This window comes from Dendrobates tinctorius, unplaced genomic scaffold (genome assembly GCF_039654945.1).
Source record: "Dendrobates tinctorius isolate UK_male_01 unplaced genomic scaffold, ASM3965494v1 ptg000107l, whole genome shotgun sequence".
In the NCBI taxonomy this organism is placed as follows: Eukaryota; Metazoa; Chordata; class Amphibia; order Anura; family Dendrobatidae; genus Dendrobates; species Dendrobates tinctorius.
Window position 1 is genome coordinate 38,719,132 of NW_027361775.1, and position 9,653 is coordinate 38,728,784.

General features: G+C 41.8%; 1 pseudogene; it reads left to right on the forward strand.

The window, feature by feature from the left end:
• Nucleotides 1-1,028: 1,028 nt before the first annotated feature.
• On the forward strand, nucleotides 1,029-8,387 carry LOC141100721 (receptor-transporting protein 3-like; annotated as a pseudogene).
• The last annotated feature ends 1,266 nt before the right edge of the window (nucleotides 8,388-9,653 follow it).

Here is a 9,653-nt window from a genome sequence, read left to right on the forward strand (position 1 = left end):
TCAAACCCCAGTTTGCCATAAAAGAACCAATAATCTTACAGATGTATCTCAATAGGAAAGGGATCGTTAAGATTAATAAAACACATCCATGAGAGGCATGAGTCTAATCCTCAATGTTTGCGTTTTGCAGGTTTGGAGGTGGTCAAGTTCCCACCTTGCGGTGGTGATCACAATAAAATCCTGCTGAGACGTGAAGCAAAATGGATCATTAAAGCAAATGCGCAAGGTCCAATGGGATTAAATGAAAGACTGGATTACTCCTGCTTTTTGTGATAGAATATTTTTTTTTTTAAATTTGCATCTGTATTGCAATTTACGTTTTTTGATGTATGAAATTTTGTTTGTCATTTTAATATAAATTGTTCTATATTGTTTTTTAATTGGTATGCTAAATTGTTCATATGATAGGTCATCCCCTGAGGAAGAAGTGGTATACACTTCGAAACGCGTTGGTAAACAGTTAATCTTTCTCAGAACCTGGATTCGTGAATTTGTCAAGCAGCGCACTGAAGTCCATGAATTTATTCCATAAAAATCTGAAGTTCTGGCGGTCACGGAGTTGACCTTTGGACGTGCAGCAAGCTGACTACGGATCTTATATGCCTGAACCCCTCCTGGAATGGGTGAGTGAATTTTTATTTATTCTTCTAACAATAACCCGGATAAGACCCTATTGCGCTTTTTGTTCCTTTAGTTTATTTAAATTGTTCATATGGTAATTTTTCACCATGAGGTTTATAAAAGGAAATGACATGGTAATTTGTACATCTGGACCCGATGCAGCATGATTAACGCAAAATGGCTGTAGTCCTGGCACTTGTGGCTTAAATAAAGGACTTTGGTTTTTTAATCATACGGTATTTGGCGCTAGCTGCATTTTTTCTTCCTTTTGGATTTGTCTACACGTGTTTTTTCATGCAAGCACCGCTTTAACCATGACTACACCTGCAAAGTGTCGTTGACTCAGAGTCCATCTGTTCCACCAGTAAGTAGGCTGTTCCTTGGTGCCGTTCTGCTTTTACTATATTTGCCTTTTGAAATAATTAGCAACAGCAGCTAGTTGGCACACATATGAACGTTCTCACGAAAACTTCTCAAACCACTTATAATATGTACAGAAGGAGGCGCCAAACTGAATTATTGACCCGAGTGCAGAGAAACAACGATTTGCCTCTGTCTTTAGTTTCATTTCCTGAGAATATCAGACACATCACTATCAGCTAGAGAGGCTAAAGTACACACTACAGCATTTGAGTCCATGAACTAAACCAAAAATGGATGAAGACGCTTGGAATGAAGCTTTTCAGAATGAGATAATCATCAGAGGAATCCAACATTTTTGGAGCTTAGAGATAGAAGAAAGTTTCCAGAAGCAGCAATGGTGGTTGCAGTATACCTTGTGTTCATTTGCCTGGTAAGATAACATTTCTCTGAGCCATTCTAACTACCCTCAATATGAGCATGTGTAAAATTTTTCTGCACCACAGAAACTGAATGGTGCAATTATTTCTAATGTGGGTGTATTCTGGGTGCATTTCATTTTAGCATGAAATTTGAGAATTGAGCTAGAATCAGAAATGCGCTAACATAACTTCAAAGGGCTACCTCCTCATAATATATAAGCATATATCTAGGATAGGGCAACTTTTTTATTTTTTGTAATAACACCAGTTTCTGAGCCCCCTGCTAGTCCAGAAAGTAAAGGAGCTGGAACACTGTTCAACTTTAGTGAAAAAGACACAGAAGGAACACTTTGCACTATGGTGCCTCAGTTTTACCCATAATATTTTTAAATGACTAAACAATATTTCAGCATTTATTAGTTTAGTGCCTAGTCATTCTGTTTCTTGGGTCCATAAAGTTTTTGGATGATTGGCATTTGTTTGCATATAATTTTTGTAGATGTAAAATCTTAAAGGGAAGCTATAATCAGAAAATGCCATTGGGATTTTATTCCCTAAACTAATGGCATGTACGGTATGTGAAGGCACAGTAATGCTGAGTAAATTGTTACCTTCCTTGTAGAAAAAAATTGTTTTCCTTTAAGTGCAATGTAATTGGTTGTTGCAGTTTTTGTGCAGTTTTTTTTGCAGTTTTCGTGCAAATTCCTATTCCTCGCTCACCATTACCCACCCACTGCTTGCCTCCTGTCTCTATTATTCAGCAGGCTCCTTCTTTTCATCGGCAGGATTAAAATATAGATATCATGTTTATATACAACTAACAAAAACTCCAAGAAAGAGCAGAGGTTTAAAGGATGGAAACACAGATTGTAGTGACTAGTTTTGAGAAAAAAAGATCAACTCATTTCCTGCTCTATAGTATGGTACTTGTGCAACGGGGGCCAGGGCAGTAGTCGTGGCTAACGGTGGTTGCTCTGTTGCACCCTGGCCTCCCGCCGCAGCAATACATTGTCCCTTCCGTAGTGCACTTACTTGTAAGGCGGTGTCCTCTCTGGACTGCTGGGCCTTCTTTCCCTTCAGCACTACACAATAACAGTCAGAGTCCAAATCTAGTTTCAACAAAACAACTTTACTCAGCTTGTCCAGTTTAGTCTCAGAAACAGCACAAGGTTCTTTGCAGAACATCACCATTCCATTCCCTGTACTTTCCCTCACTTTTCCAGGAATACCGCAGGGTCGTACTGTCGCCTTCGGTACCGCAACTTCCTGACTGGTCAGACTAACCCGCTTCAGGACTTTGCCGCCCACTTCCCTCTCTGAAGATGAAGGATGGCTCTTCCATTCCTTGCTAGGTCGTAGACCTCGGACATTTAGATTTGTTCCCACGAAGTTAGCTGCTATCATTCTTCCGCTGCCCTGTATTCCTCCACTACTGTGTGACTGTCAGCTCCTAGACCCTGGACGGCTGGGCTCCTTTACTTCAATGTTACGGGACACAAGTGTCCTGTCCTGGTTCCCAGGCCCTACTGACTGAACCCAGGAAGCTCCCCCAAATACCCTTAGCTGGCCCCTCCTAACTAGCTAAATCCTATTGGTCTAACCTACTCCTATCTTACTCTATTGTGCCCCCTAGTGGGCTAAATCTAAATCCTACACTTTCCCTATTTCTATTCAACATGAGAATATTCTAGGTTCTTCAAAGTAGCCACCATTTGCTTTGATTACTGCTTGGCACACTCTTGGCATTCTCTTGATGAGCGTCAAGAGGTAGTCACCGGAAATGGTTTTCATTTCACAGGTGTGCCCTGTCAGGTTTAATAAGTGAGATTTCTTGCCTTATAAATGGGGTTGGGACCATTACTTGTGTTATGTAGAAGTCTGGTGGATACACAGCTGATAGTCCTACTGAATAGACTGTTAGAATTTGTATTATGGCAAGAAAAAAGCAGCTAAGTAAAGAAAAACAATTGGCCATCAAAGAACACAAGGAATGGACATTAGTCCAGTGGAAATGTGTGCTTTGGTCTGATGAGTCCAAATTTGAGATCTTAGGTTCCAACCATCGTGTCTTTGTGTGACGCAGAAAAGGTGAACGGATGGACTCTACATGCCTAGTTCCCACCGTGAAGAATGGCGGAGTAGGTGTGATGGTGCTTTGCTGGTGACACTGTTGGGGATTTAATCACAATTGAAGGCATACTGAACCAGCATGGCTACCACAGCATCTTGCAGGGGCATGCTATTCCATCCGGTTTGCATTTAGTTGGACCATCATTTATTTTTCAACAGGACAATGACCCCAAACACACCTCCAGGCTGTGTAAGGGCTATTTGACCAAGAAGGAGAGTGATGGGGTGCTACGCCAGATGACCTTGCCTCCACAGTCACCAGACCTGAATCCAATTGAGATGGTTTGGGGTGAGCTGCACCGCAGAGTGAAGGCAAAAAGGCCAACAAGTGCTAAGCATCTCTGGGAACTCCTACCAGTGTGGGCATATCTGTAAGCCGTGTATCTAATCCTATCCTGTGTGATACTGACTGCTGAGCTGTGTATCTAATCCTATCCTGTGTGATACTGTGTGCTGAGCCGTGTATCTAATCCTATCCCGTGTGATACTGACTGCTGAGCCGTGTATCTAATCCTATCCTGTGTGATACTGACTGCTGAGCCGTGCATCTAATCCTATCCTGTGTGATACTGACTGCTGAGCCGTGCATCTAATCCTATCCTGTGTGATACTGACTGCTGAGCCGTGTATCTAATCCTATCCTGTGTGATACTGACTGCTGAGCCGTGTATCTAATCCTATCCCGTGTGATACTGACTGCTGAGCCGTGTATCTAATCCTATCCTGTGTGATACTGACTGCTGAGCCGTGTATCTAATCCTATCCTGTGTGATACTGACTGCTCAGCCGTGTATCTAATCCTCTCGTGTGATACTGTCTGCTGAGCCGTGCATCTAATCCTCTCCTGTGTGATACTGTCTGCTGAGCCGTGCATCTAATCCTCTCCTGTGTGATACTGTCTGCTGAGCCGTGCATCTAATCCTCTCCTGTGTGATACTGTCTGCTGAGCCGTACATCTAATCCTATGTGATACTGACTGCTGAGCCGTGTATCTAATCCTCCCCTGTGTGATACTGACTGCTGAGCCGTGTATCTAATCCTCCCCTGTGTGATACTGACTGCTGAGCCGTGTATCTAATCCTATCCCGTGTGATACTGCTCTCCTGAAATACTCTGTGCTGCTGTCACCCTGCTGGTTTTGTGTGAGATCTACATGGTGGTATTGTGTATGATCTATATGGCGGCATTGTGTATGATCTATATGGCGGTATTATGTGAGAACACTATGGCAGTATTATCTGCTGAAAGGGGACCCATTCTAGGGTGGTTCTGGCTGAGCACCTGCACACGGGTCAGGGGTAATAGGTGCAGTCAGGGGAGGGCTGGTGAGGCAGCTGAAGAGAGGGGTCTCATTTTTATCGTTACTGTATGGCTACATTTCCCCCATCCTGCTTCCCAGCGTCACCTCGGACTGCGCCTGTCACCTCGCTTTCACACATCGCCAGGACAGGATCTGAGGAGGGGAATGGGGTCTTTGCCTGCAAAGTCTGGATCAGTCTGATGGCCGTTCTGATCCAGACTTTACATGCAAAGACAGTCAGTAACTTTGCAGGCCCCATCAAAATGGCTGCTCACTGTGTTCCTAGATGTCATAGGTTTTTGTGCCAGATTTCAGTAGCTGCTCACCCTAGTGTTAACAAGTGGAAATGCCAAACTTTTTAAAATTATTTTTCATATTTTGCAAAATTAAAAACAAATGATAATATTTTTTAAGAAAACGTAAACATTAATTCTTTACATTTTTTCAATTGCTGAAACAAAATTTTTTGGATGGCACCTTCCCTTTAAGTACCTTTTCTCATGATTTGATACACCTGGCTATGAAGTTCAAAGCTCAATGAGGTTACAAAACCATTTTAGTGCTTCAGGAAGTCAGTAAAAAGTAGTTAGGAGTGTTCAAATCAAGAAAATGATAAGGGTGCCCATACTTTTTCACCGGTCAAATTTTGTTAAAATGCAGATTGCACATTTTCTGTTAGTACAATAAACCTCATTTGAATCTAGAAATATAACTGAGTCCATCAGTTATTAGATATATGAAACTGAAATACCTGTTGCAAAAACCAAAATTGTTATAAAGAAAAAAGGTTAACATTAACAGGGGTGCCCAAACTTTAACATATGACATATATATATATATATATATATATATATATATATATATATATATACACACACACACACACACACTGTATACAGTATATACAATGCATTATACAACATGACAATATTATAAGACATGTAAAATATAACAGACATACACAATATATCAGCTTCTCAGGGACGTAGGCAAGGAATGTGGAGCATGGACTAGCCTCTGCACCCCCTTAAACTTGCAGATTAGAACACAGTTTCATGGTGACAGTCACAAAACTTTTGGCCACGACTGTGTAACTGGTTTAAGTGAAACCTGACACAAATTTTGGATTTCACGAAGTTTGCTGCTTCAGTGTTTTTAGATCTTTTAGTCAAATGTTCTATGGTTACTGCATGACAATCATAAGCATTTCAGAAGATGTTAACCTTCCCTTGACAAATACATCAAGCTAATACAAAGACTCATTATTTACACGATTTACAATATAGTCAGTGTTGACTCTAATTATTCAAGACTTCTGCAATTTGGCCTGGCTGGTTGGATATCAGCTTCTGGGCCAAATCCTGACTGATAGCAACCCATTCTTACCTAATCACTTTCTGTATTTTTGTTTATGCACCCTCTTTTTGAAAATTGCCAACAGGTTCTCAATAGAATTGAGATCTTGGGAGTTTCCTGAACAAAAAATTTCAATTAATTCACGGAGACACTTAAGGGCCTGTCACACTAAGAGATATCGCTAGCAATATCGCTATAACTTGTGACGTTATAGCGATATTGCTAGCGATATCGCTGTGTCTGATACTTACCTACGACCGGCTCCCCCGCTGGTATCGCTGATCGCGCGAGAACGTTCAGGACCGTTCCTCGTCGTCAGCTTCCTGTGGCGCTTCCTGCTGTGACGACGAGCGACACGTGGAGCCGGGCGGGAGGACGCAGGATCACCTGGTGTGACAGGTAAGTAGCGACCCCCGTCCCCAGCGATGTCGCTGGTGAGATCTGCCTGTGTGGCAGCTCACTAGCGACCACTTAGCGATGCACCAGCGATCCTGACCGCGTCATATCGCTGGTCGGGATCGCTGGTACATCGCTACGTGTGACAGTACCCTTAGGTATCACTTTACCCTTGTGAAATGTTGCCCCATTGTGCTGGATGTTATTGTTCAGTTGAAATCTTATGGCTGTTTGTTACCCTGCATATTGTTGACACCTGAGGTTTTAAAAACCCTATTAGGACCCCGGGTAAGAGGAAAGAGGGTCAAGCCTGCATTGTACATCAGCTTGAAGATGACCACTGATATTCCCAGAGAGAAGTGGTGTGGTTCAGACAAGTAGCAGCATTGTGGAGAAGTCAGAGACAGAAAGTAACAATGAAGGAGATAGGCAGGAGAGGGTGCCCCCAGAACAAGTGTAACCGGAGTGTGATTGCAGTCCAGGGGGCTACTATTCTGAGACATCTTTACAGGTGAGTGAGAACCTGATGACTGTCAGGAGGCACAATCGGCTCTTGAAGAGCCTGAGATAGGGAGAGACCACCATATCAGGAATGAGAATAATCTTCACTTCTCTCTACAAGAACTTCAACAGAGTGTGGTTACAGTGGGCTCGCAAGCCCAGGCAAACCAAGAACAAAAAAGAAAGGCTGAATCTACGGTCCATGATTATTTAGTGGAGTTATGAAATGTTGAAATGCTGTGCTGCCTTATTGAAAGATCTGCAAATAAATTGTCATTTTACAGAACTATAGGGGGCACACTTCCTATCTTTCTGCATCCCTTACAACATCATGGCCTGGGAAAGACCAAAGACCTCTTCTTTACCTATGCAGACAATAGTATTATAAACAGCATAGGGTAGGTACTGGGCCTGAAATAGAGTTGCAATGTGGCCATGGATTTTAAATTTTCACTCCTTTCTAGAAATAAATGTGGAAGACAAGCAATATTATAACACACTTAGTAATCTGCACCAGTGCAGCACTAGTTTATTATTCAGTGGTTTCTAAAATATTGTAAAATTGTTTATACATTTTACAGGTTATTTAAAGATCAAATGAAAGAGCCATTGTAACTTTTTGTTCAAACTTTTGTTTTAGGTTCTGTTGCCAACTCTGTGGGCGACGCTGGGCTTCTTCAAAAAGTGCACATATTATTTCAGATAAAACTAGTGAGAAATGCAGGACGAGTCAAGATGCACATATTCAAGCAAAAGTGTAAAATATGTAACACTGATCATTATGAGCAGCCAATGTTTAACACTGAGAACATAGAAATTGCTATAAGCCTTCTTTTTAACCGGCTATGTGAGAAAGTCTACAGCGTCCCTAAAGAAAACATGCCATCTAGGAGCTTCATCAAGGAAGGAAGGCAAGACGGTCCACATGATTCCAGCAATTGTGAAGGATGTGCACATGGGATATGCCCCAGAAACAATAACAGAAATAAAGGATATACCCAGAGTAATTCCCAGAGTAATGTGCACTGTTACGAGGAAACCCAACCTCTATCATATAATTAGCTGGGAGAGAGGAGTATCACAGACAACACAAAGAAGCTCGCTTCCAGAGTATAACAGCTATACTCATCAATATAACCAACAGGATTTAGATTCACGTTCATCATTAAACTGCTGTAGCAGCTGCGTGATTTTGTAAGTTTCTACTTTTTCAAGAAACAGTGCCACTCCTGTCTATGGGCTGAATCTGGAATTGCAGAAAAGCTGTCTTTATTTGATTAAAGTTAAACTGCAGTACAAAATGCATCCATGTGTGTTTCTGGGAAAAAACCTAAACCCGGGTGTCATAGATAAAACTTATAAAGTCCATAAAGACATCTCCGGAGAGGGAACATATCACTCTCACATTGAAAATATGGTATTAATTGTAACTGGGAAAGACAAAAAGAGCAGACACTTCAACCTCCTTGAAGTAGGGCATCCTTCTGTACAGAGGTAATTGCAACAAGGGATCTGCTGAGAATCAGCCAAGAATTCTAAGATTTGCATACTCAGAGGCAGGGAAATACAGAGGCTTCCTCTGTTCAAAGGAATTCTCAGATTCTATAGACCCAGTGGTCAGTGATGACCACTGGGTTTGCATCAATCCAATATTTATGTGAGACATATTTTTGGTATTGTAATGAAGAGATGAACATAACACATTCACTCAAATTACCGTGAGGTCGAACACCTCCAACTTAATATTGATCTGATAGATGATGCTAGCCAAATTCTGCTTTATATTAGATCAAGGTTACGCCTACATACAGTACCTCTATCTAGTACATTCCCTGACTAGCCCCCCATATGATCTCACCAACAGGAGGTGCTGTATGTAGGCGTAACCTTGATCTAATAAAAAGCAGAATTTGTGTTTTGCCAATTGTCAGTCATGGAAGGTACAGCTTCCCTCCATTAAGATCTGAGCCATTTCCATAACGCAGGTTTAATACTTTTCTTTTGTTATCTCGTTTATTCTATGTTATTGTTTACCTGTTGTGGTGCAGTGAAAGGGGTAGTGCTGGACGGAAGATATATTTCTCCCAGCAGGATAAGATTTGGCCTGAATTTTCCCTAAGGTTGAGGGCCTGCAGTGATGTCACAATCGCGTGATCAACCAATGGGATAGGTACCTCACCTGTGGGTGTGGTTATGGGCGATATAATGAGACTGTGGTGTGGTCACATGGTCTGTGTTGGAAGGTAATGGACAGACTTCCTGAATAGCACATGGTGATGAGATCATGTACCTGCAGAGCCTGGGACGGCTACTGTGTTGGGGAAGCCAGGACTGACAAGGAGTCAGCGTGATGAGTGGAGCTCCTGGAAGGTAACTCCAGACAAGAGGCTTGTAATATATGGCAGAGTTTACCTGCTTCATGAACAGACTGGTGTCAGTAGCTTGGAGGATTCCCATTCAAAATAAAACATAACCTTTAATAATTCATTAAAACGTGAGACATCACATAAACACATAAACAGACATAATAATGCTCGTGCGCATCAGTGCTCATTTAAAAAATAGTT